General features: G+C 40.3%; 1 long non-coding RNA gene across 2 annotated transcripts in view; it reads left to right on the plus strand.

The window, feature by feature from the left end:
• Positions 1–26,165, plus strand: part of LOC120619464 (uncharacterized) — a 76,703-nt gene extending 50,538 nt beyond the window's left edge. For both annotated transcript variants that reach the window (XR_005657510.1, XR_005657511.1), the window contains one exon: positions 25,802–26,165. This is a non-coding gene — a long non-coding RNA (uncharacterized LOC120619464). The remainder of the gene's footprint in view (positions 1–25,801) is intronic.
• Positions 26,166–27,117: the final 952 nt, after the last annotated feature.

Raw genomic sequence — 27,117 nt, forward strand, 5'->3', positions numbered from 1 at the left:
AATAGAGTTAAAAAAAACAATGGATGATTATATCAGTCAATGCCATTTCTCAGGGCTTTGAGATAGAGGACTCTGTTTTTTTTCAAATTGATCTAAGCATCATTCTTGCTCACTGGTTAATAAGAGTACCTCTCTCACCCCAGCAGCTCCATGATGTGAGTAAATATCTTTCAAAGATTATGTTATTACCTCTCATCAAGGTACCATGATTTGTAATGACCATTTCAACCCTGTCTTTACCCATTTTACTTATGTACTTTAAAAAGGCCCAGGTGAAACTCCAAAGATTTACTTGTGCTGGCCATTTCTGGCTTGGCAGAATTCTAAGACAAGTCAGTGACTAATAGTTACTACAGTTTGTTGCCCTTGTTCCAACAAAATCTACTCTATGAGCACAGGTCAGTCCATTCAGTGGTTTCTTTTTCCTCCTGTGGTGGTTATGTGTTATAACAAAACAAAGTTCAGTACCTGGTTGTGTGAGTGAGCACATATCCAGGGAGGATCAAAGAGGCATAGATCAGGACCCGTGGGAACCTCACTTCAGGTCTATAACAAAGAACAAGAAAAGCCTGAGATTTTCTTTAAAATTGTAACCAGAAGACACAGTTAGTTCCTACTGAGCTAAGGGAAGAAAAGGTGAAAAAAATTTCCTTTACTCCTATGTTATTCACACTGCTGGAAACCATCAAAGGGAGGCCTTTTATGATTCTTGAAGGTTTTATCAGTGAATATTACCACTTTGTGGCCTGTGATGTCTTAGACTTATTCTGAGTGATATTGCTGTCTACCAATTTCTAGCTTTTGCAATGTTAGGATTTCTGAGAAGACTCTTGAGGCAAGATAGAGAAGTCTTTCTATGTTTCTTCATGTAAGGACCCAGTAGAAATAATGAGGCAGTCAAGTTTGGGGTTTAAGAGGATGGACTTAGTGTCAGAGAAACCTAGGATCCAGTCTCAATTTTGCCAGCAATTAAGTGTATGGCACTGGGCAGGCTCTTTAAACTTTCTGAGCCTCGGTTTCTTTATCTCTATAATAGGCATAATAATACTACCTACCTCACAGAGTAGCCAGGAGAATTATGTAAAATAATGATTGTAAAGGGCACATGACAGTATCTGACAAAGAATAAAAGAATTCATAATACTATTTATTTCTTCCTGTTTTTATATGTTTTTTGCTAGAGAAGTTGGCATTCTAGTATGTTGCTGGTAAGAATATAAATTGGTTCATCTTTTTTGGAGAAAAATTCAGTTGTTTCTGTTAAATTGTTTAAATTCCATGGGCTTCCACTCTGTAATTGCACTTCTTTGTGTCTATATTAGAGAACGATTCATAAGTGAGTATTTAACTCTGAAAACTTGAATTTGGTGTATAAATAAGCCTTATCAAACTATAGATAGCATTTTTCCTACGTACTTCACTGAAAGAGTGCTAACTTTATTAAAGAATTATCAACATGTTTCTCATGCTTCCAAGAAAGTCAATCATATTTTCCTGCTATTTTAGAAATGGATATTATATAAGCCTTTCAAATTACAGGTAGAATTATTTTTAAGTCTTAGAAATAATATGGCTTAACTATCTTCTCTTGTAGATGAGAAAATATTAGGCCCATTGAGGTAAGATAACTACCCCTCAGTTACCCAGCTAACTGATGATGGAACCTTGGAACATATCAGTGCTAGTTCTAGTTTGTGTCCTCAAAACCTAGCTGTGTCCTGAAAATTCATTCTTATTTATTCTCAGAGCAGCAGGCATACCTGGTTGTTAACCCAATAGCCATTCTCCCTTTTTCCTTTCCTAAGAGTTAAAAACACTAACTACCCAGACTCCCTTGCAGCCAGAGCTAGTTCTGGCCGGTGAGATGTAAATGGAAATCTACTAGGTGGGGGCCTTCAGGAAAACTATTTCTTTTCCTGATTTAAAAAAAAAAAAAAGGATATAGCTGGCATGTAATTTCTTTACCCTTCTCCATGTTTTCTGCTGAAATGAAGACATATCTGGAGTGTCGGCAGCCATATTGTCTGAGTAATGACAGAAGCCAGACACTAAGGCTGGCAGAGTAGAAATATAGAAGGAGTCTGGGCATTGATGAAATTCTGGAGCCTCTGCATCAGTCATGGACTGACTACCTCTTGTTGCTTCTTGTTATGCTAGAAAAATAAACCCCTTTTTCAGTTAATCCTATTTTCACTCTTCCTTCACTCCCCGAGGAGAATACAGGCCCTGATATAAACTCTGCTGTATCTAAATTCATCTTGCCTTATTCACTTCTGTCTCAGAGGAGAGAAAAGGACCATCTTTCCAAATTTAACCATTTTCATTTCTTTCTGTCTCCTCCCACTTTCTCCTTTTCTTAAATCTCCTTATCTCTCTTTCTAATCCCTCTTCCTCACTCTACGAACATCTATTAAATTTTCCTTTGGTTGTGACTCCCTTACAAAATACCATTTTTTTGCTTCTCTTCGTGTCCTATAAATTTTGAGTGAAGAGATTCCAAAAGAGATTTCAGCCTCCCCATGACTGAAAATGAGTTCCGAATGCCCTAATCCAGCACACACTCTTCACTCCTCATTCCTTGAACTTTTGTAACATTTGACATGGTCAGGCCTCTTTACCACCTTAAATTCTGACCTGTCTTGACTTCCCGACATCACCCTCTCTCATCGATCTGCCCCTGTCTGCTGCTCAGGCTCCTTCTCTGGCTCCTCTTCACCTGCCTTGCTTGCCCTTGGATGCTGGTGCCCCTCAGGTTTCCTCGAGGCTCTCTCATCTTCTCACTCCTCACCTCTTTCTGGGAAGCCTCTCTCATGTGGCTTCAGTTACCTTGTGTTTGCTAATTGTCTCCAAGACTACTTATGTATCCCCTAGTTCTTGTCCCCGCCGCCCCTAAGCTTCAGATTAATATTTTAAATTCTCTTTTAGCTACTTTCCAATTTCTCCTGGAAATTTAAACTCAGTATGTCCAAAGCCAAAGCCACAATCTCCCCATCACCCACCAAACCCCCTTTCAGTAAAGTGTATGATTTTAAGTGTAGATATCTGAACCAGAAAACTTAAGGTAGAGTCAGTTGTACTATAATCAATATGTGTGTTCCTAAAAATCAGTGTGTTGTGTGAAATTGATCAATAAAAACCACAGGGCTATTGGAAAAATAGGCGTAACACTTAAAAAGTTCATCAAGGACATTATAAAAAAAGAGATAGGAGCCTAACAAAAGTGGTAGCATGGTCTTACACATGTTAAATGGTTGAGAAATACATAAATAATACAATAAACATGGCATTTGACAAAACCTGAGGTTTTCTTGTGGAAACAGGCATCAGGAGAGCTGCAGTTTATGGGTTATTGAGAAGTGGTAGGATAGGATTATTAGAAATCAAAGTTGTAACGCCGGATGTGGACAAGTGTGGTTCATAATACACATGGTGAACTGAGGCAGCTGGTAGATGTTCGTGGGGGTTGGGGGTATTTGTGCATGAGCACACACAGTGTTTTGTGTGTTCCTAAACTGGTTGCAGTTTTTTGCATTTATGTAGTGTTTCCCGAGGGACAAATACTTGAAGAACTAATTCCAAAATTCACATTATGCTCAAATTGTTCCCTAATATCTTATTAGGGTTGGAAAATTTTGAATTTTCAAAGCAAGGATTATGATTGAACTATCTTGGAAAACTTTTTACCCTCAAAGGCAGCGTGTCATGAATTCTCATGACTTTTGCTCCTATTCATATCTGTTTTTTCTTCTCCATCCCTGCCTGGCGCTGCTGCTCCAGTCCAGATGCTCGTCATCTCCCTTCGGTGCTATTGCAACAGCCACTTCATGCCCTTTCCACCAGTGCCTTGTCTTACCCCCATTGTCAGGGGCTTGGGAACCGCCACACCTGCGGTTATGTCCCTGAGCAAACATCAGTCAGTGAAGGCTTCTCTTATTTGATTAGGCTGTGATCCCTGATCCCTGAGCCATTTGCTCATTGTAAGATGGGGGAAAAGCTGTATGGAGGTCCCTCAAAAAGCCTTCTGCAGCAGTTGTGGTAGAAATTAAAGGAAGGAGTCTGTGTAGAGCATCCACATGGCCTCTAGCGCATAGCAGACATTCAATAAGTGGCTGTTCTTCTTCCCCATTCCTATTTCTTATGATTTGAATACATTTTATATCATATTTTAAATATGTTTTAAAAATATTAACCCACTTCCCATTTCAGAAAAAAAAAAAAAAAGCACAGCTCACTGCCAGTGTTAATTTAACATCATGCATAGGAATGCTACATTTTCTAGGATTTGACATTTTCAGCGATCGAGAATTACTATATTTTGTAAATGGAAATACCACTACTAAAAACAGAATGCTATAAAAAGAATGACGTCATTTGTTTCTAAAGACTATCGATATACCAGAGCGATGCAAAAATAATAATAAAAGTGAGAGATTTTGTGGCAGACTTTGGGGGTAAGTTTAGGACTGTAATCCATGAGTTATCTCGGGTAAATGCAGCCGCAAGTGCCACCGGCGAGTATTTTCAAGGCAAACGGGAAATGGGTTAAAATATGCATAGCAGAGAAAAAGGAACCCTCATACACTGCTGGTGGGACTGCAAATTGGTACAGCCACTATGGAAAACAGTATGGAGTTTCCTCAAAAAGCTAAGAATTGACATACCATATGATCCAGCAATCCCTCAACTGGGTACTTATCCCAAAGACTTGAAAACATATATCCAAAAAGATATCCGCACATCGATGTTCATAGCAGCATTATTCATATGGAAGCAACTGAAATGTCCTATGATAGATGATTAGATAAAGAAGCTGTGGTACATATATACAATGGAATATTACTCAGCCATAAGAGATGAAATACTGCCATTTGTGACAACATGGATGGACCTTGAGAATAATCTTGCTAAGTGAAATAAGCCAGACAGAAAAAGTTGAAAATCTCATGATATCACTTATATGTAGGATATAAACCTAAAAGCAACAAATGAACAGGACAAACAGATACTCATGGACATGGATAATAGACTAGTGATTACCAGAGGGTTGGGGGGAGAAGGGAGGTAAATGTGATAAAAGGGGTCAAATATGCGGTGACAGAAAGAAATTTAACTATGGGTGGTGAACACACAATGCAATATATATATATATATATATATACACACACACACACACACACACACACACACACACACACATACATACATGACTACTTTTGAATTGTACACCTGAAACTTACTGGATTTTGTTAACCAATGTCACCGTAATAAAAATAAAAATTAAAAACAAACGAACAAAATATGTGCATAGTGACTCTACGCTTCCTGTAGGATTAAGGCAAATCCTTCAAGAAAGGCTTATAAAACCCTCCCTCTCAATCTGGATCTAACACCGCTTTCAGCCTCATTTTATTTATCCCCAGCCCAGCTTCCAAATCACCTCCTTTTTGAACCTTCCCAACTGTTCTGTCTACTTACACGCCCAGAAAAAAATGTCATTCCTCCCTCCGAATTCCCATACACCTGTGATATAGCATCTCCCCAGTGTAGAGGATACGATTTGCCACCCACCAACAACCCAGAGCCCTCACTCCATTCTCCTTTACTAACAGAACTCAGTTTTATTCAGGTATCCACTCTTCCCTCGTGAGACCCAGGGATGGTGACCCCATTGGCAGTATCAGAGGTAGATCTTGATTAGCCTGTGCCCATCAAGGTTATCTCATTCCCTTTTAGTCTGTGCCCATCAAGGTTATCTCATTCCCTTTGCTGGTGGCAAGGTTGGGAATGGACACGTGCCCCCATTCTGGGAACTGACACAGAAAAACATCTGTTAGGAAATTTGTGGAAAAGTGTCCTCTCATAAAAGTGATACCGGAAGAAATGGTTTGCTTTATTTGGATGTTGTGATGTCTGATGTGATGGCTGGGGCTACTGCAGCCATATTACCTCTGGCCTGGTTTAGACACCAGTATACATAGAACAAGGCAAATCCAAGAATATTACAGAGAAGATGACCTGGAACTTTATGTAATGCATGTGGCACCTGCCCTACTTCTGGACTATTTGATATTTGAGACAAAAAATGCCTTTGTTGTTCAAGTCACTTTGAGTTACTTGTTGTTGTAGTGGGGTTTTGTGTGTGTGTGTGTGTGTGTGTGTGTGTGTGTGTGTGTGTGTGTGTGTGGTGGAACACATCTTGATGAAAACTGGCATTAGAGTTATTTGTGAGTCTCTCTCCCCAGTGATGCTGAGAACCCCAAAGGGCTTCTTCAGTTTTATATCCCCAGCATTAGGAAGCATATGCCACAAACTCGATGGTCAGAAAATATTTGTTGGTTGAGTGGATGGATAGATGAATCGCCTGGCATCGTGTGTATTGTACTTTCCAGTATCTGCCTCCATCTCAAATATCCTGCTAATCCTGGAATCTTGGCATCAGATAAAAGATCAAGGGGAGGCAAGGTGTCTAAACAGGAAGTCCAGAAAGCCATAAAACAAAAAAGCAGCCAAGACCGATTTCCTGGGATTGCGTCAAGGTTATCCAGGGTTCTTTCCAGTGCTGCACAGCTGCTTCCATTTTCGACTCTGACTAGAGCCTGGTGAAGATAATCTATAATTTAAAAAGGTACCCATGCATTCAATCCAAGTAGGAAGGTCAACATTTTGTAACAAAATTGAGGAATAATGACTTCTATTCCCAAACTACTGAAGCAGCAACAGCTAGTCAGTGAAGGGTCTGAAACCAGAGCCAAGTTTTTCTCGCAGATAGTGTGCTGTAAACCAGCTCTCTGGAAGGGACACTGTTATTTGTAATGTTTATTCCCAATTGTGTAAATTCTCCTCCCATAGCCAATTTCAAGTTACCAGCCTCACAACTGTCTCGTGGGTGCGAGCCGGCTCCAGCACGTTGTACCTACCTGGTAACTAGCACTGGCTCTGCTCAAGGGTGAAACCAGCCTTGGCCAAGGCTCTAGAATCCCAAACCACATGGCTGCTCCTAGTTCCCTCTCTCAGGAATCTATCCCCCTTCATCTATTTAGGTGCCCAAGGGCAAAAGTCGTAGTAGGGTCATCCTCTGAAAATGTAAATTTGATCAGTGTGGCTCCTTTAAGGAAAATCCCTGTAGCTTTAGGATCCTGATCGGACCTCACCGTTCTGAACACATCTGTTCACTTTCAAATTCTCTTTGTTTTTCTTCAGGAATGGGCCCTCCTTTCTCTAGTGGTAACGCAACACCCTGGCCCCTGGTTGTCTGTGCTTCAGCCTGTTTGGCCTGGTTTCAGCCCCCCCTAAGAGTCTGTGCTCGCTCAGCACCTGCGGTTTTTGTATGTGCATCGCCCATCCCTGGAGAGCTCCTCCCCTCTTCTCTTCATCTCCTCTACGTATCTCTTAAGTCTCGGCTTCACATCCCTGCCTCCAGAAAGCCTTCCCTCAGATCCTCAGATTGGATCAGATCCTCCTACTGTGGATTTCCAAAACATCCTGCTTTTCTCTTTCCAGTTACCCATACCTGTCTTCCCCTCGAGGCCATCAGCTTTCTTACTGCTTATGGTGAGAAATGCTAGGTTCTGGAGAGGCATTCATGGAGATCCTGCTAAAGCAGATCCTTGGAAAAGAGAAGTCGTTTCTTATCACTCCTCTGTTCAAAACTTTGAATGGCTTTATAATGTTCTCAGATAAACTCTGAAGTCTGTATTAGGACCTAGAAAGCCCTACAAAGTCTGCCATATCCTATCTCTTTCTCCGTCTCTTACTAGGCTCTCTTGCTGGCTTCCTTGCTCTTCCTTGACTGCGGCAAACACAGTCCCACCTCAGGATCTTTGCATGTGCTGTTTCTTCTGCAGAAAAACCACAGGGTTTACGCCTTCACACTCATTTTCTTCAGATCTCTGCCTAAATGTGACCTTATCAGAGAAGACTTCATGGCCCACCTTATCCTATCCTACGTGTGTTTTCTACCACCGAGCGATTCTCTAGTTCTCAGCAGACATTGACCAAGTATCCTACTAATTTAATTAAATTCTTACACTATCTACCTAGAAACAGTGTCGGATCCCACAGGTTAAGAGCTCAGTCTCACAAGACTGACCCCACAGACACCAATCACAAGTCCACGTTGTTCCCTGTGCTTCTGACCTACTGGCTATAGATGGGGGTTCCACAACTCCCTCCTTGGTTTGATTAGTTTGCTAGAGAGGCTTATAGAACTCAGAGAAACACTTACTTACATTTGCCGGTTTATTATAGAAGATACTATAAAAGATACAGATGAGTAGCCAGATGAAGAGGTACATAGAGCAAGGTCTGAAAGGGTCTTGAGCATAGGCCATCTGTCTCCAGGGAGCTGTGGTACACAGCCCTGCTGGCACATGGTTGCACTCACCAACCCTTAAGCTCCCCGGATCTCATTGTTCAAGAGTGTTTATAGAGCTTCATCTGCAGCCTCCTACTTCTTCCCAGAGAGGTCGGTGGGTGGGGCTGAAAGTTCCAACCTTCTAATCACTTGGTCCTCCTGGTGACCAGCCCCATTCTGAGGCTATGTTGGGCCCCCCTCTAAGTCACCTCATTAGCATAAACTCAGGTGTGCTCAAAAGGGACCCCTTCTGGGTAACAAAAGACACTCCAGTCACTCAAGAAATTTCAAGGGTTTTAGGAGCTTTGTGCCAGGAACCGAGGACAGAGACTAAATATATTTCCTATTATACCACCCCTACCACCCATTTCATGACTCTCTCTTCCTTACCCTGCTTTATTTTTTTTCACAGTGCTATCACCACATGACAAATTATATACTTCTTGGTTCATGTGTTTATAGCCTGTCTCTTCCCCTCTAGAAGATGAGCTCCATGAGAGCAGGGACATCATCTATTCTGATCGCGTTGTGCCCCTGCCATCCAGTACAGAACCTAGCTTAATAGTACTTCCTTCATAATCATTTATTCAATTGCTGAATCCTGGAAAGGTTCATGGAAGAATCTCAGAATGGCTCTGATACATCGCTTCTTATTTTTAGTAACATTGCCCCCAAGTGATACATCTACTTATATTTTCTGGTAATATCCTCCTAGCAATGGTCACTCTTCTTTTTCACTAATTCACCTTTTTTCAGTAGAGAAAATAGACCCCTGAGCCATAGTTCCAGCACTTAAAATATGCAATTAGAAGCAGCTTTTGAGAGGAGGAAATGAAAGGGTTTGAGGAGACTATAAAATCTGCCTGTGCTTTACCACACTCTGAGGAAATATAAAGATATTTTAATACTAAAGGTCAGAGGCACAGTTTCTTTTATCTTCTTTCCCTCAGAAGAAATTACTTTTAGTTTAAAGAACATGACCAGGTAATTTCTCATGGTAAACAAAGAGAATTTGAAAGTAAATGGATTACCCTATCCATATTTGCTCAGTGCAAGCCAATAAAAAGAATTTTCTTTGTCTCTTCTTGTCTTAAGTAAAGGATAGTGCCAGCGAGTGGGGGTCGCTTTCTGAGACTCCTGACACTTTGAAATGACCAGTGATAGATCAGGCTAGGGTGTGGGGAGGAGAGAGAGTTCAGCGGGAGAGGAAAGTGACAGAGATGCATCTGATTCCTCACATTTCCATGAAAAATGCCATCTGCTTCTTAGGATAGAACCGAACCCACTTCCTGCCACAGAGGCTGACCAGATGCTTCATGGGCCATTTCTGCTCCCCTCTGTCCTTGGTTCTGCCACGACTTGCTGCTTTATCTGGAGAAATTCTTTAACTTTCTCGAGGTTTTCTTCCTCTTTTGTAAAATAAAGCCTGGCCCCTGTAGAGCATGATGGTCAAGTGCACAGGTTTTAGAGCTGGACTGCTTGCATTCTAATCCTGGCTCTGTTGTGTGCCAGGTTCCTGGTCTGGGGCAAGTTATTTCATCTCTCTTGGCCTCAGCTCTCTCACTTATAGAATGAAGAAATGATTGTACCTACCACTTAGGGTTGTTGTGAAGATTAAGTGATGACTTAAAACAGTGTCTAGCACATAGAAAACATTCAGTAAGTGTTAGCATAAGGAAAATTTTTGTTTTCTCCTCTACTACTCACTTCCGTGACCAGATGAATGGGTGATTTTCCCATACCAAGCAATTCTCTGACACCAGCCAGGTATCTTACAGTTTAACTCAATTCTGACACTCTACCTGAGGATAGCATCCCACAGGCTAAGGGCTCAGTCCCACAAGACTGCCCTTTGCCTCTTCAGATGCCAATGGCAAATCCAGGTTGTCACCTTTGCTTCTGACCATCAGCTATAAATCAGATATTCCTGATATGGGGAAGAAGAATGAGAATTGCACAGATTGACTAAATATTAAACCAAGTAGAATTCAGAGCCTGCCACGTGCTGCCAGACATGGGGAACTGGCTAATTGGCCATACAGCCAGACCACAAGGAACCTACAGTACAAAGGAAGGTCCCTGCAGAGATTACTAACAACCGTACTCATGCCATTAAAGTTCACCTGTACCATAAAAGGAAAACAAAAGGTGTACCTTGTACAAAGATAAACCCAATCATTCATTCCATTCTTTACTACAGATATAAACCCAATGCCCCAAACACTTGGGATCTCATTCTCTGATTCTGAGAGGAGACCACACTCTGTCTTTGGAGCGTTAGTCCTTCTCTGATAAACTTTCCTCTGTCTCTAACTCTGGCTTGCTATTGAATTCTTTCCTGCGTGGAGCCAAGGACCCTCCCTCTTTCGGTGTAGGACTTGAGTCCTCACTAGGGGCGATTCACCCAGTCTTGCATCATTCCTATGACCCCCTTCCGTAGGTTTTAATTTGCCATAATGGCTCACAGAACTCAGGGAAATTGTTTATTTACTAGATTATCAGTTTATTACAAAAAATGTAACTCAGGCACAGCTAGATGGAAGAGATGCATAGGGCCAGGTAGAGGGGAAGAGGAGCAGAGCTTCCATGTCTTCTCTAGACAGCCATCCTCCCAGCACCTCCACGTATTCAGCAACCCAGAACGTCTCTGAACCCCATCCTTTTGGGTTTTTATGAAGGCTCCATTATGTAGCCAAGAGTGATTAAATCATTGTGCGTTATAATTAATTCAACCTTCAATACTTCTCTACTCCCCAGAGGTCTGGGGCATGGGGCTGAAAGTTCCAACCCTCCAACCTTGGTCGGTTCCCCCTGGAAACCAGCCCCCATCTTTAGGGGCTTTCCAAAATTCACCTCATGAACATAAACTCAGATGTAATTCAAAGGTGCTTGTTATGAATAACAAAAGACACCTTTGTCCTCATCACTCAGGAAATTTTAGGAGCTCTGTGCCAGGAATGGGGTAAAGACTAAATATATATTTTCATTATAACTCATAATATTATAGTTAGCTAATATTATTATCCTCTTAAGGAGTTAGGATGCTTTTGGCTGCAAGTAACAGGAAATAGAACTAGAAGTAATTTAAGCAAGTGTTTTTCAAATTGTTATGATCACACGTTCCTATTGCAAAAAAATTTTTGACCATACTCTGTAATACATTCATTATTTAAAAATTATGTTCTTATGCTACTGTAGTGATATTTATATACATAATTAAAAAAATAACTAGAAATATTTAGAGGAGATAAAAACAATTATAAATAAATGTTCTAATACCTTTTTCCTACAACCAAACAGATCAATGTATCATATTGTGTATGCTTCATTTTGGAAACCAAGGGCTTAAACCAGCGGTTCTCAACCAGAGTTGGTTTTACTTCCACAAGGACATTTGGAAAATTGGAGACATTTTTGGTGGTCATATCTTGGAGGAGGGCGGGGGGATGCTACTGGCATCTAGTGGGTAGAGGCCAGGGGTGTAGCTAAACATCCTGCAATTAAGCTTCTCACAACAAGGAATAATTCTACCAAAAGTGTCTTAAGTGCCAAGGTTGAGAAGCCCTGACTAAACAATAAAGAAAGACTAGTATTTCACATGATTAAAAAGCTCCGAGATGAGATGTTTCCAAGGCTGATTAATTCAGAGGTTCAGTGGCCTAGTTCTTTCTTCCTGTCCTCTCTTCCATTCACGGGCATTGGCCTTGTCCTTGGCATGTCCTCTTGTGGTCCCCAAATACTGCAGCACCTTCAAGCATCACATCTACCTGCTTACCACACTGACTAAAGGCAGGAAGCCAGAGCTTCTTCCTCTGTGACTCTTGGGAAAAGCAAGGAAACTTCCCAGAACCTTCTAGTCACTTCCATGTCTGCCTCTCAACCCATCAGGCTGGGAGACCAACCATGACTCACCACCTGCAACTTGGGCCCCTGATCTTTGAAGCGCGTGGCCTTTCAGAGGAGTGAACGAAATTAGAACTCTGTGAGAAGAAGGGAGAGAGAATAGTTTCTAGGTAAACAGCAGGGTCAGCCACAGATCTCCTCTCACTTTCTCTGAAGAGTATGAGAACTATGAGAACAGAACATCCATCTGGAGATTGCTATTCCAGGCTCTGAAATCAGACCGCCAGGGTTCAAATGCCAGCTCTGCTACTAATTACTGTATGGCTTTGGCATTTCTGTGCCTCAGTTCCCTCAAATACCAAGTGGGGATAATAATAGACCCTACTTCCTGGGCTTTGTAGAAGTTAAAAGAGTTAACACATGTAAAGCTCTCCGAACAGTGCCTGGCACATAACAATGCTCAGTAAATGATACCTGAGTTCTATGTCAGTGCAGTTCCAGATTTGGGGCAGACAGTGTCAAGACAGGCAGGGTCTGGATCCTGGAAGCCATTCCTGTAATTCCTGTCACCTTATATGTCTCTGAATAAGTTTCTTATCCAGAATCTTTACTTTCTCTGTTTACAAAATGATGGGCAACAGTTGCCAGCACACCTGCTCAGAAGGTTGTCAGTGTGGGGATGAATCAGTGAGAGTTGGAAAGGGCCTTCTTTGGCAGGCTCAGGGTCTAACAAAGAAGTCTGGCAGTGGTATGAATGCCAACCCTTTGCCCTGCATTGACTATTTGTTTAGTCCTAGCTCTGGGATGGTGGCAGTGTTGCCACACAATGATGTCAGGGGCTAGGAATACATGTCAGAGATGAATGGTTCACAGACCGCAGCAAGGATATGTGAGCTCTGCAGAGACAAGAGAAGAAAAAAATAGCAAACTCCCACACCTTATGTTATTTGGCACCAATACCTGTTCTTTAACCATCTGAAGAATTTGCCTGCAGGGATGGTAATGAAAACTGTGGCCTTACTCATTGGACAAGATCTAGAAAATGTTTGTGAATGAAAAAGAGAAAGAGAGGGAGAGGAGGACACAGAGAGAGAATCATTCTCAACTTATAAGAGCCACAGGGATTCTAAAGTCCTGAACAGCTGGGTTCTGTGTAACATGCTAAGACAATGAAAAGGGCCTTTTTAGTTATAGGAGGAAGGAAAGCAAGGAAGACACAGTCCCTTTGCTTGGGGCAAGATGTGTAATGACAACAGATGACAGACAAAACAGAGCTACTGGGTCCTGCAGGCCTTCTGCCTCCCCTGCCAGAGGAAGCTCTTCATCCTGGAAGGGATGATACAGGAGGTGGTGAACACCAGTGGAAGCCAGGAGCCAAGAGCTCCACGCATCTCGGGCGGATCTGCGTTTCTCAGCCCAAGTGAGTTACAACCCAGAGGTCAGAAATACTTGTTGCAGATGAACTTGCTGCCTAGTCTCAGTGACCTTTGACAAACCATAAAGAACTGGAAAGTTGTTCTTAAACTGAAGGAGAGCAAAGATTAAAAAGGTGTGATCTAAAAATAGCTAATGGGACTCAGATGTAGAAAATTGCTCAATGTAGAGATGCTCTGGGTGTCATAGGGATAGAAGGCTAGGGATACCCCCAGTTTACCTCCTCCCTCTTCTCCTGGAAAGGGGGCAGACCCTGAGGCACAATGTTGAGCACTAGTGTGAAAACCACTTCTCTAGTCAGTAAAGTGGACATTTGCTGAATAAGTCATTCATTAGCTCAAAGCTATAAGGGGAAGCAGTGAATCCTGGAGGTCAGTAAGCAAAGTTTCCCATGAGAGGACAAGGCCAGACCAACCTCAGTTCCTTTTCCACAGGCTATTGGTAGAATTCCGTAGCATCATTCACCTGGATTTGAACGACATAGTTGACAGTATCTCTCATTGTAAACTTACAAACAGAGCGAAGTTTCTATGATAGTGCCATTAGGTAATGCAACATCATGAAGACCATCCTCAAGGGAGGTTGGTTAAAGAGTCAATGCAAACCTCAGGGGAATTTCTGATGACCTGCCAAGGGGCTCTTTTTCTCATCAGCTCCTTTTTGTCACTTTAATCAATAATGCCAATAATAATGTCTTTCATTAGGTGCTTAATGTATGTCAGACAGTGCTAAGCGCTTTATATTCAACACTAAAGGTAGATACCATTTTTGTCACCATTTCCTAGAAGAGAAAACTGAAGCTCAGAGGGACAATTAATTAGTTCAATATCATATAACTAGTAAATAGGAAGCAAAGTCTTAAACCTATGCCTAATGGACTCCAAAAGCTTTCAGGCATAACTAGTACATTAGATAATAAAATGATCAACAATTAGAAATTATAGACCAAATTTGAAATAATGAATGGAAACAGAACGCATAACTGAAGGTCAAAAACAAAACTAGCAAGCAAAAAACAACCATAAAAAATTAGTTACACAAATAAGATAGGAGAGATATGGAGTAACAGCAGTGCTTGTAAAAAACAACAACAACAAACAAACAAACAAAAAAAAACAACTCTTAGAGGTTTTAATTAAAGACATATTCATCATGAGTAAATGGCAAAATATGACTGGGAAAATATAACCGGTAAAATGTTAACACGAACTTGAGCCATATTCATAGACTTAGAGGGTCCAAAATAAAGACCCAGGCCTGCTGGGACCTGCAGTATTCATTGTCATATCTGCGGTGTTCTGTTCTGGGGATCACATTTTATGAGGGATGGTGATAAAGAGAAGTCTAACTAAGAGTGCAAAAGGTGTGGAAATGATCTAGGAATACTTATCTTGCAAACGATAAGACAATATGAGAGCTATCTTCAAATACATGAAGGGCCACTTCTCAGGCTGCTATGTGCAACAGGTGAGTATTCTGCTCTGGCAGAGAGAACCAGCCTGCAGGGACGCTGTGGCTTTGTGTGTCTTTAATATTTGAGACCAGTAGGGGCCCAAGGACCCAAATGAAGTTCCCAGACTAGTCCTTGGGAAGTTTCAGGTAAAGATGGTAAGAACTGGTTCTCAAATTACTATGCAATAATATGCAAATAATAAAATCCGCTTTTTCTAAACAAAGCAAAAAACAACCAACTAATCAATAAAATTTTCAAACAAGCTTCACTAGGTCCAACCAAATTAAGAGAGAAGTATAACTTGCTAGAAATTTTTCGAAGGCTTAAGAATAAAATCGAGTTAGCCAGGGGATGGATAGGTAAACTGCAGTTAAAAAAAAAAAAAAAAAAAAAAAAATCAGCACAACATTTAATGCTAGGCCTAAATAAAGCAATGTTTGCCATGTTCTGAGGGAAAAGACTTGTGACCTAAGAATTTTATTCAGACATAGTCTGAAGCATTCGAGAAGTCAGTATATATTACTATGGATCCTTCTTTAAAAAATTACCTGTTGATAAAGTCAAAATGCAGGAAACTAAGAGATGAATCAAAAAAAGTCAAAAATGGAAAAGTAAGGAAAAAAGAATCAGAAATTAGCTTTGAATCCTATGGGATTTATGCTATAAAAATGAATGTAAATGTTAAAATCTTGACAAGGTAAAATTTAGTAGTATCAGGAGGGGAGTTAGGAACAAGCTATGAATGTGTACTAGGAAGTCAAAATATCTTGTCTGAAAATGAAACAGTTGTTTTAAAAACACTCCAACCTATTAAATCTTGTTTTCTTTTTAATTATAGGGGCTGCTTTTAGGAAGCAAATCTTAAGTAAAAACATATATCTGAAGTTTGGCGCTTTTCTCTTTTCAATTTCCTTTTTTTTTTTTTTGAGTCGTATTAAGTTTCATAGGTTACTAAAAATATCATGGAAAGCATGGTACATACGATGGATTATTTAACATCTCTTCCAATTTCAGTTAGTGTGTCTTCCTGTCCTTCAAGAGTTTGAGAATAGTAATGCCCTCCAAAGGCTCTCGGGAAAAATCTACTCCTTACCTCCTCTGTCTTCTGGTGGCTGACAGCATTCCTTGGCTTGTGTCCACATCACTCTAGTCTCTGCCTCCATCTTCAATCACTTTCCCCTTTTCTGTCTGCATTAAATCTCTCTCTGCCTCCCTTTCATAAGGATGCCTGTGACGGCCTTTAGGGCCCAGCCTGATAATCTAGGATAACCCTGTCTCAAGATCCTCAACTGAATCACGTCCGCAGAGATCCTATTTCCACATAAGGTAACATCCATGGGGACCAAAGGTTAGAATGTGGATATCTTTGGCGGGGTGGGGAGCATTTTTCAGTCTACCACAAGTGGTATAATCCTGGAGCTTGAATTTGGAACAGTAGCTTCCAGATTCTCCAGATTCCTGATTTGGCAGAAGTAAATACTGCCTTACACACCAGTTCTAAAGTATTCTGGAAGTCATTTCTGGAGGCTTAAGCCTGAAGCCTGCCCCACCCATTCCATAACTGTATGTACACCCAATTCCCTGTCTGCTTAAACTGTAAAGAGTGTTTCTCCTATGTGCAACTGAATCCTAATGAATACATATAATAGGGTTACATGTTGATATAATTATTTATGTTTATCTCTCTATACTTCGTATATCTGTATAAGAGTTACAAATGTACTATATTCATCTGTAAAAAGAAAATACTTTTTTTTTTTTTTTTTTAAATAAATGCTCCGCTATTGCTTTTAAGCGTCTTCAGCTATGTGGCAATGGTTATTGTGTTCGGTGGAATACAAGGATGGAGGGATCTAAACTGTGCTCCAGTCTGGTAAAATTAACAGAATGAAGTGGTTTAAGGAGTTCATTTAGGTAAATTCTCAGTCTTTCAGCTTTCCTCTCCTTCTCCTTTCTCATCTCCAAGGAGAGTCTGTCTTTGTGGGGTAAGGTGGATTTCATGAACTCATGGTGGGGAAGACAAAGTCCTCAAACCCATGCTCAACCCTCCAATCTTACCTTGATCTCTGCTTTGAACTGGCTGTTGTAGGCTTTTTCCTGGACTGTTGGCTTCTGAGGCACCCACTATTGGCATTTATGATCCAGACCATTTCCCTCTGGTCTTGAAGTCCCCCACAATAGCTGTCCACAGACCTTATCAGTCCCTCTGTATTCCTTCTCTCAGACACGTAGGAACTTCTCGGTCCCTTGCAGGCCAAACACAGGGATGAGGAACGTTACCTCGGGATGAGCTGTCTGCCTGGGCCTCTCCAATGCTGCTGCACTGTTGCCTTGTGCTCTGTTGGAGGTAGGGTGTTCGAGCTGCTCGAGAGACTGACAGCCTTCTTGTAGGATGGGGGGTGGGGGGGAAGCCCTCAAGTCCCTGGATTCCTCTTAGCTACCTGGATGCTCTGAGTCTTTCCCTGTACACACAGGTTTGGTTCTGAGGCAGGTCGAAACCAAAACCTTGTGTTAGACCTTCTCGATCCCTGTCTGGCCCTTTCCTTCCCACAATTCTTAGAGCCAGATTGGGCAGATTTTGGGGTTTCCATTTCATCTGTAGCACATCCTCCTTCTAATGTACTAATTCCCAGAGTATCCAGCCTGACCATCACAGGAAGGAGAGCGTTTCCCTCTGTGCTAAGGAAGAAGGTCTAGGATCTAGCACTGATGTTAAAGGGGATGGTAGCATAGCTTAGAAATCCTTTTCTCTCTTGATAATGTCTGGCTTTTATGAATATTTCCTTGTTTGAAACCAAGAGGTCAAGGAAGTCAGCTGTAATCAGTGTTCCCTGTTCCAGACAGCACCTGTAATTTCCCAGGAACAGAAAATCTTGTAACTCAACAACTCAGCCCTGATGATGGGAGGCTGCTGGGAAAACAGTTAAGAAGGAAATTAGAATGAATCAGTTTAATATTTTAAAATGTTATCTGTAAGCCTGTGTGTTAAGAGATGTCTGGAAAGATATCAACCAAATTTTAATCATGGTTACTTTTGGACTCACTCAGGCAATTTATGTGAGGTAATTATCTTTTGGTTTTAGCTTGTATTTAAAGAAAATAAGCAGTAGTCTAATAAAAATGTCCTTACCAGTTTTGTTCAAATCCTTTCTCCCTATAACTTCTCCCTCACTTTTTTCCATATTAAGAACTAGCATTATATAAACTCTCAAAATTTAACATTCACTCATTCATTAATTGGCTGGACATCTACTGTGTTCCAGGTCGTATGTCAATTACTAAAGATATAGAAATGAATAAATGTCATATTTGCCTTCTGGGAAACCACATTTAATAGAGAATACTGAGCACACAACTCTAGCACCTTCTAATAAGTAAAGTTACATGATTTTATGACTTTACACGTCAAAGTATTGACTCAATTTCATGACACATTTTTATAAAGCATCCACATATGAGCCAGGCCCTAGGCTAGGTGCTGAGGACAGAAATACATCATTTCCTCTGGAGAGTTTTTAACTAGGAGGATCTCAGGGCCAGCAAGACAAGCCCCCCACCTTCATCCCGGCCCTTGAAAGTCTGCAGGACAGAGTTGACAGGCTAGAACTCTCTTCACCTTCAACCTCCAGCTGGTGGGTCTACCTGCAAGAAACAGGAGCTGTTCTAAGAAATTAGAAGTGACAGAGTCATAGATCAAAGAAAACACAGATGGCAGGATGGGCAGCTGCATAAAACTTGGTTGGGTTTCTGCAGTCACCAGGGAGGAAGTGACTAAGGCAGGGAGTCAGAGTTCTTCACTGTTCCACCCAGGTGGGCTCTCTTCAAACCTGGTCTCCACGTTGAGCTGACTCACTGGCTTTCCCCTCCAGTGTCAGAGCTGCCTCTCTCCTAACTACAGTGCTGAGCTAATAGATCCCTTGTTTCAAGGTAGATTGTTGAAAACTTGTTTCGTTTCTTATTTTCATTTCTAGGTATGCCACTGACTGCTGAGTCATATTTGGCAAGCTCAAAATCTCTCTCTTTTTTCCCCTGTTTTTCCATCTGGATAATATGGTTTAAAAAGAGCTCTAAGACATTTTCGAAAAAGCTATAAGCATATAAAAATAATAGTGTTGTTTATCAAAAGGCTTTTACCTGTACATAGCTAAATTAAAACATCTTATTGCAATAAAAATATTTTTGTCTATTTTGTTCTTCACTGGATGAAAGCTCTTTAAAAATAGGGACCATTTGTTTTACTTATCCCTATTGCCAGCATTCAGCAGAGTACAGCATAATGAAGCCAGGTATTCTGTACATGGTCCTTGAACCCAGTGGGAAGTCCATGCATGTTGACAAACAGCCTAGAAGTGTCATAAAGTTTTGTGGTATATTTGGGTTCTTTTGAGGTATAAGTCTATAGCTCTCATATGATTTTTGACAGTGTGAGCAAAACAAACAAACAAACAAAACAAACAGCTAAAAACCATAAAGGAGGCCCTTAGCATCTATTTATTGAGTGAGGAATTGTACAGGTGCTACTCTTCTCTCTCAATATTAAATAACTAGTTCTGGTCATTCCTCAGAAGTACCAGAGTTCTAGAGGAACCTATACTCTTTCACAATATCTTCACTGTCCATTTAATACCAAATTCAAAGGGAGAAATTGGAAAGAAAAGGAGCTGAACACTATGACCATATTGCTGACATTGAAGTAGCAAGAGATAGGAAGGCGATCACTTGATGTGCACATAAAAGCATCAAATGTCTTCTGCTTTTGTTCTAAATGGCAATATGCCCAGGTTATTGATTTTAATTTAATATCGGTCAATTATTATAAAACTCTCAATGCAATGTCTTACAAAGAAAATAATAAATATTTGATGGTGATAAAAAGGAAGCAAGATGAGATAAAATTAAGATATTGTAAAGATACCCCCATAAAAGTTTTGATGGGCCTTAATTTTGTCATAAATACTTTAAGAATATTTTTGGACTTGGGTTATAAATATGACCTTTAAATTTAGACTCATAAATTTTTTAAAGAAAATCAGAGGTAAAAGAACAACTAAAAGTATAGTCAATGTTCGTAATTTTATGTAGCTTTATTTGTAGCTTTAAAAAATCTGCTTTCTCCCAATAGACCCAAAGTGCCCTGATGTTGGATCCATGCTTTCTTTTGGGAGGCAGTTCTGCTCATCACTATGCCACCAGTGATGCACTATGTTTTGTTTTGTGTCTAATTCCAAACATTTTATACCAAACATGAAAATTTACTTTGATTGGTGCTTCCAAAATATTGCTGGTAAAGAACGAGAAGCATCTAGTTATGCATAAGTTGTCAAATGTCTCTTATATGTAAAACTGTGCCATTTCTCAGTGATTTATTTCATTTCTGTGTGTGACAGCCTATGAGTCTAGAACTAAAATACAGACTGTGCTTGCAGTATATGAGACAGATGTGCCACACCTAGTTTCTAGCTTGGGGATATGAAGAAATCACTTAATTGGACTGTGAAAATTGGAAGCCTAGATCTTTGTTTAATTTGGCAGAATTTTAATTTTTTAACATTGTTATTAAAAATAAAACACAAATACAAAAATATCATATAAAAGAAATATATAGCTTATTAAATTAAATCTAATTTAAATGAATTAGTATAAGATTAACATTCTTATAACCAACACCAAAGAAATAGAACTTGGCTCCCTACTTGTGTCCATCATAGTCCTCTCTTTTCTTTCTCACCTTCGCATCTGAAGTGGCCACTGTCCTGCCTTATGGCAGTGGTTTTCTAAGTGTGGTCTCTGGACCAAAGGTTTCATTACTGCCTGGGAACTTGATAGTAATGCGAGTTCTTGGTCCCTATCACAGACCTGCTAAGTCAGAAACTCTAGGAATAGAACTTAGTGGTCAGTGTTTTTGAGAAATCCTCCAGGTGATTCTGATGTGTGCTTAAAGTTTGAGAACCATCGTTTTATAGTAATCACTTCTTTGTGTTTCTTTATAATTTTATCCCCAAAGTGTGTATCTCTCTACACACGGCGGTATAGTCTTGCCCATTTTTAAGATTTAATGTGTCTTTTAAGTCTCTTTGAATCTAAAGGTTTCCCCTTTAATCTTTTCTTTTCCTTACAATTTATGTTAAAGCAGACTGTGTGACCTTTAAAGTTTTCCACAATTTGACTGTGCTGACTGAATATACAAATCTGAATTTGAATACGTGAATTTGCTGATTGAATACATGGTGCAGTTCAGCATAGTTTTCTGTCCTCTGTATCTCCTGAAAATTGGCAGCTGGATCCAGGAGCTTAACTGGACTTCAGTTTGATTTTGTTCTGTTTTTTTCCTCAGGAGGAACAAAATGTCTGGTTGTCTCTCCTTTTGTGATATTAGAAGCTGTTGATAATATTTGAATCTATTAATTCAATAGGAGTTGCAAAATGGTGATGTTCTAATTCTATCATTTCTATTTCATTTATTAGCTAGAATACTTTTCAAAGAGATGTTTTTCTCATTTACTAATCTAGTAGTGCAATTTATGTAGAAAAGGTAATAAATACTTGATTCTTTCCCATTTTTTACGAGTTTTGAAGATAATAAATTAGTTTCTCATTATCCTCCAAAGTTGACCAATTATTTTTGATATCATTATGACTCATGGATTTACACATATTTGATAGGTTTGAGTCCATTGCTACTATCATTATTGAAGCTCAAATCATCCCATCTTGAGCTAATGGGACTCTCTTTAAGTTGACTCCTAAGTCCTTGTGAAAGGTCCTTAATAGTCTTTGGTAACTCCCTTGCTATATGGAATGAAAAATTTTTCCAGGTTCACTTTGTACTTTCCTACCTTGGACCTGAACTCACCTCTCCAAGAAGCCCTGGCTCCTTTTAGAGCGAAATGATATTTCAAGACCAGAATTTGAGCCCTAGGCACGTCCACAAGGATAAGATATTGTTTTTAGGCCCTTTCAGTGAATGGACAAAGTTATAAAATGCATGTGTGTGTGTTATCTAGTATTGTGTAACAAATTACCCCAAGACATAGCTGCTTAAAGCAATAAATATTTATTATTTCAAACAGTTTCTGTGGGTCAGGAATCCAAGAGTAGCTTACCTAAGTGATTGTGACTTAGGGTCTCTCATAAGGCAGCAGCCGAGATGTCGGCCAAGACCGCAGTCATCAGAAGGCTTGATTGGATTAGAAGACTTGCTTCCAAGATAGTGCATTCCAAATCTGGCAGATTGGTTCTGGCTGTTGGCAGGAGGCCCCAGTTTCTCACCATGTGGGTCTCTCCAGAGGCTGCTTGAATGTCCTTAGGATGTGGCAGCTGGCTTTCCCCAGAGTGACTGAGCCAAGAGAATAAGGCAGAAACCACAATTTTTTTATGATCTAGCCTCGTTCCCACGCTATCCTACTGGTTACACAGGTCAGGCAAGGGGAGGGGACTACACGAGGCCATGAACATTCAGAAGACAGAATCACTGGAGACCATCCTGTAGGTTGGTTAATATTTAAAGATAAAATACTTCATAAATTCATACTGGTACTTCCATTTCACATGCAGGACTCTGGGTTTTTCTTTAATTTATTCTATATTGTATCTCCTTTCAGACTGAGAATCCTAGCAAATAGCATACCTTATAATTGCTCACTTGTTTTTAGGTTAGTTCAGGTCTTTTGAGGGACAAACACCAAGACGGGATCAGATATGCAAGAGATTTTGGAGGGGAAACGCCTTCTAAGAGTAAAGGGCAGGACCCAAGAGTAGCAAGATCCCTAGGGGGTATGGCCTCAGTGCAAACACTGTGGGGGATCCGGAGAATAGAGGTGTCAGATCCCACGGGTTAAGAGTTCAGTTCCACAAGACTGGCCCCACCTCAGACACCAATCACAAGTCCAAGTTGTTCCCTGAGCTACTGACCTACTGGCTATAGATGGGGTTTCCACCACTCCCTCCTTGGTTTGATTAGTTTGCTAGAGTGGCTCATAGAACTCAGAGAAACACTTACATTTACCAGTTAATTACAGAAGATACTATAAAGATACAGATGAGTAGCCAGATGAAGTGGTACATAGAGCAAGGTCTGAAAGGATCTTAAGCATAGGAGCTTCTGTCCCAGAAGCAGAAGTTCTGAAAAAGCAGGTCATTTTCACAAGTGCCACAGCTTTGTCTTACAATATTCACAACAGACTCAGGATAACACACCAGTGCTTTCACCGCCAACATTATCACTGAAAAGAGTTAAATTGCTTTGTGCATACTCTCCATAACCCTCTTTGTAAAAATGCTTTTATATTTATGATTCTGAATACAATCATGCACAACTTAACAACTGGGATGAGTTCTGAGAAATGTGTCAAATGTGATTTTGTCGTTGTGTGGACATTGCAGAGTGTATTTACACAAACCTAGGTAGGATAGCTCATTATACACTTAGGCTGTATAGTATATCACTGTGGTTTATGCCATCTGTTGTTGACTGAAACGTAGTAATATGGCACATGACTGCATTCTCCCCTTTTAACCCTCATTTCAGATGTTTATATTTTTACAAATCCCCTGCCAGCTAAAGTTACACACATCTTCTCCCTTTACTGTCTCCTCTGTCCTTACCCTAATCAGTTAAACTTAACCTGACTTCAGTGAATCCCTTCATATTTGAGAAAGAGTCTGAAATTCTGACTGTAGCACAGTCTGGTTGGTTATACTACTCTAAGTAAAATGTCTGTGACATTTGGTCACACATGAGACCTGAAAGCCCAGACTAGATGAGCCAGAGCTGACCTGATGGCTCAGGAGGCGGATATGTGACCTGCACCCATCTTCCTATGCCAAAGCAGGGGTACAAAACCTACGTAAATTTTTAAGCTAAAACAGATGATCTTGAGGAAGAGGTGCCTTTGAGCAGGCTCCTTCTACGACACTCAGACATCAGGAGAATGTGGGGGGACAGAGGCAGAATATGTGGCTCAACCCTTCTGCTGTTTGAGGTGCTTCAGCTGAAAAGTTTGAGCAGCATTGTTCTATATATAGCTCAGGGAGAAGTTTTCAGGTTTTCCAACATAATTTAAATAACAATAAGTAAAGACTAATAAAGAAGCTGGTGCAGCAGAGCAATTATTCTGGGAGCACAGGTTTTAGTTTAGGTTTTGTGTCTTCCCTCCCCTGTCTTATTCATGGCCCCAGAGTTTGCACAATTCAGAATGGCTCTGTAAATCAGTTAAGTACACAGAGACAAATCCAGGCCAACTCACATTCGTGAGGAGAATGCCATTAAGAGTCCCAAGATGAGGGCTCCCTGTGAGAAAGTGTCATTGAACTTTTTTGATAGTTCACCCTTGGATGAATATGTGGAAAAGTTACAAAGGATCTCTTTGGCCTTCCATATAAGAACTGATAAATGTTTTTCTCTCATTTCCTTGATCTTTACCCCAAGTTGAATGATGCCGGCCTTCCAGTTGCTGGCGATCTGGTCCAGTGTGTTCACCAGGTTGCTGTGGAGTCCACTGCAGAGAGTCTTGCTGGGAAAGACTGGCATGGGGGCAGTGATGACCCAGGCAGAGAAACTCACTTCCAGTGCAACTGTGCCCATTCCTGGTCTATATCCCACCTGACCCTGTAGATTTAAGAAGGAAAAGGATAAAAAAGCAAATGGGCTTCTGGCTTTGGCTCCTGATTTCTCTTCAGGGCTAAATTCTTCCCACTCAAACCAACACCTCCCACCTGCCAAGAAAAAAAGATCTGGTGTTAAAAAAAAAAATTAAAAAAATCAGACTTATAAAACAGAACATGGGGGGATTATTTTCATTACAAGAAGATTTTTTCATTTTCAAGAAGAGCATTTGCCAATAGATTCCTTTAAATAACCAGTTCCCTGGGCATGTTTGAAGAGAGAGATGACTGACGACGGCATGATGCACGTGGCACGTTTTTGGCAATGCAGCCCATACGTGTCTTTGGGGTGGCCTTGCCAGATAAAGACAACAGAGATCCAGGTAATCCAAGGTTGCATTAAAATAGCATTTCTAGAATCACAGTGGAGAGAAACAATCTTTGAACATCCAATGTCTGACTCATGCTATGAAACCAGATTATTTCCTTGTCCTTGCCCCTTCAACCAACACTTGTTTAATTCAATTCAGCCTGCAGTCAGACTACTGTAGGAGTTAAGGGCTTGTACCCTGATACCCCTAACTCCTACAGTGTGACTGCAGGCTGAATTGAATTAAACAAGTGTTGGTTGCCTGGATTTCAGTCTCAGCCGTACTCCTTACTGTTTCTATAACCTTAGAAGAGTTAACCTCTTTTTGCCTCTGTTTTCTCATCTGGATAATGGTTGGTTGACATAAGGATCAAATGTGATACTGTATTACATGTGGTTATATATGTAAAACCCAAGCTGCCTGGCACATACTTAGTTATTAACTACTGTTAGGTGAGCAGGATGCCTTTTCTCATGCCCAGAAAATAGGAGGACAGATGTTCTGTTCTGTTCTGATTACACGATCCTTGAACCAAGAGTGGGTTCAATGTGCAGCTTCTCCTAGTATCTAATTAGCACTGCGAGAACAATTCTATATTAGTCAGACTATATTCCAAACTGCCGTCTTCAGCTAATATCACCTTAAAGTTCAAATGATCAACATTAAACCACTCATTCAGCACGTCAATTTCTGCAGGGCACAGAAGGCCCGCCGCACTCCTCACTTTCCCTCCATCCCTGACAGATATCATTAATGAAGCCGAGCATCTTTCCTGTTGAGTCTGGATGAAATCGCAGAACTTTTTTCAACACAATGCCCACCGTCACTACAAATCAATCAGCTTTGGCATGCCTGGTCCATGGATGGTACTCTGAAGTCTCAAGTAAGCATTAATTCTATTACTTGTATGAAAGTCATATGTCATCTACCTATTTAGCTACGTCTAGTTATTTTAATATGCCACATTTTGTAAAAAGCTAAATCACAAAAAAATTTGTATACCAGGATCTGATTAACTTCAATCCCTTTGGGCTGTCTCCGCCTCAAAATCAATCAAACAGATAAACAAACAAACATATCTTTTGTAAAAAGACTTTTAAATGGCTTTCAATAGGGAGATAATAATATCACACAATACACAATGGTTACCAATGGCAACACTAAACTAATTAAACCAATAAACCAATTAAAGAAAAAAAATAGAAACTCGAAAGCTTTGCAGACTTATAGGAATGCACGTATACCAGGACTCTAGGGAAATGTGGTTATATTGTGGTTAAGCATATTATTCTTAGTTCTGAGCTATAGAGAAAATGGTAGGTTAAATAATTCTCATTATTTGGGTAAAAGAAACTATTTCCACTCTTAAGATGAGATACTTTCCTGGAGTATAAATATCAGGATTCATACATGATGTTATCTTATTTGCTACTCTGTTATTCTATAAGTCTTCTGACTTTCTCCTTTTACTTCTTTTATCTGAAAGTTTAGTCCTCAAATATTCAGTTCAGACAGGCCATACAGCACAAGATCAACCCATATTGAGACTTGTCCTGTTTTATCACTGTCTGATTGTCATTGTGGTTCATTGTGCAATGTACGAAACTTTCAAAAGTTTCTTTCTTCAAAATGAAACTTTGCTTATCTTTGACCATATTGCCTAGTAAATTGGAGACTGGATACAAATCTTCAGTGAATGAGGTTACTTCCTTAATATCATTTCTGACAGATGGCTATTGCTATTACTAACAGCAGTTAACATCCTGGGAATTTAAATATGCAAAGCAATTCATCAAGAATTTATTTAGTAATCTATTTATGTGTCATAAACAATGTGGCTTGAGCTTCAAGGCATGCTGGGAGTTCCCAGATAGGAAGAGGATTTGAGCTAAAGCCAACCAAGACCAAAACTCAATCTAGGCTCAAGTCCAAAATCAAGAAATCTTAATTGGAAAGGTAAAATGAGACATGATGCAGACATTCATGAGCAACAAACAGCTCTGGCTCTTAGAGGTCAAGTCTGAGTCTAAGATCAGGGATATCTGTTGAGATTGCTGAGA

This window comes from Pteropus medius, unplaced genomic scaffold (genome assembly GCF_902729225.1).
Source record: "Pteropus medius unplaced genomic scaffold, Ma_sr-lr_union100, whole genome shotgun sequence".
NCBI lineage: Eukaryota > Metazoa > Chordata > Mammalia > Chiroptera > Pteropodidae > Pteropus > Pteropus medius.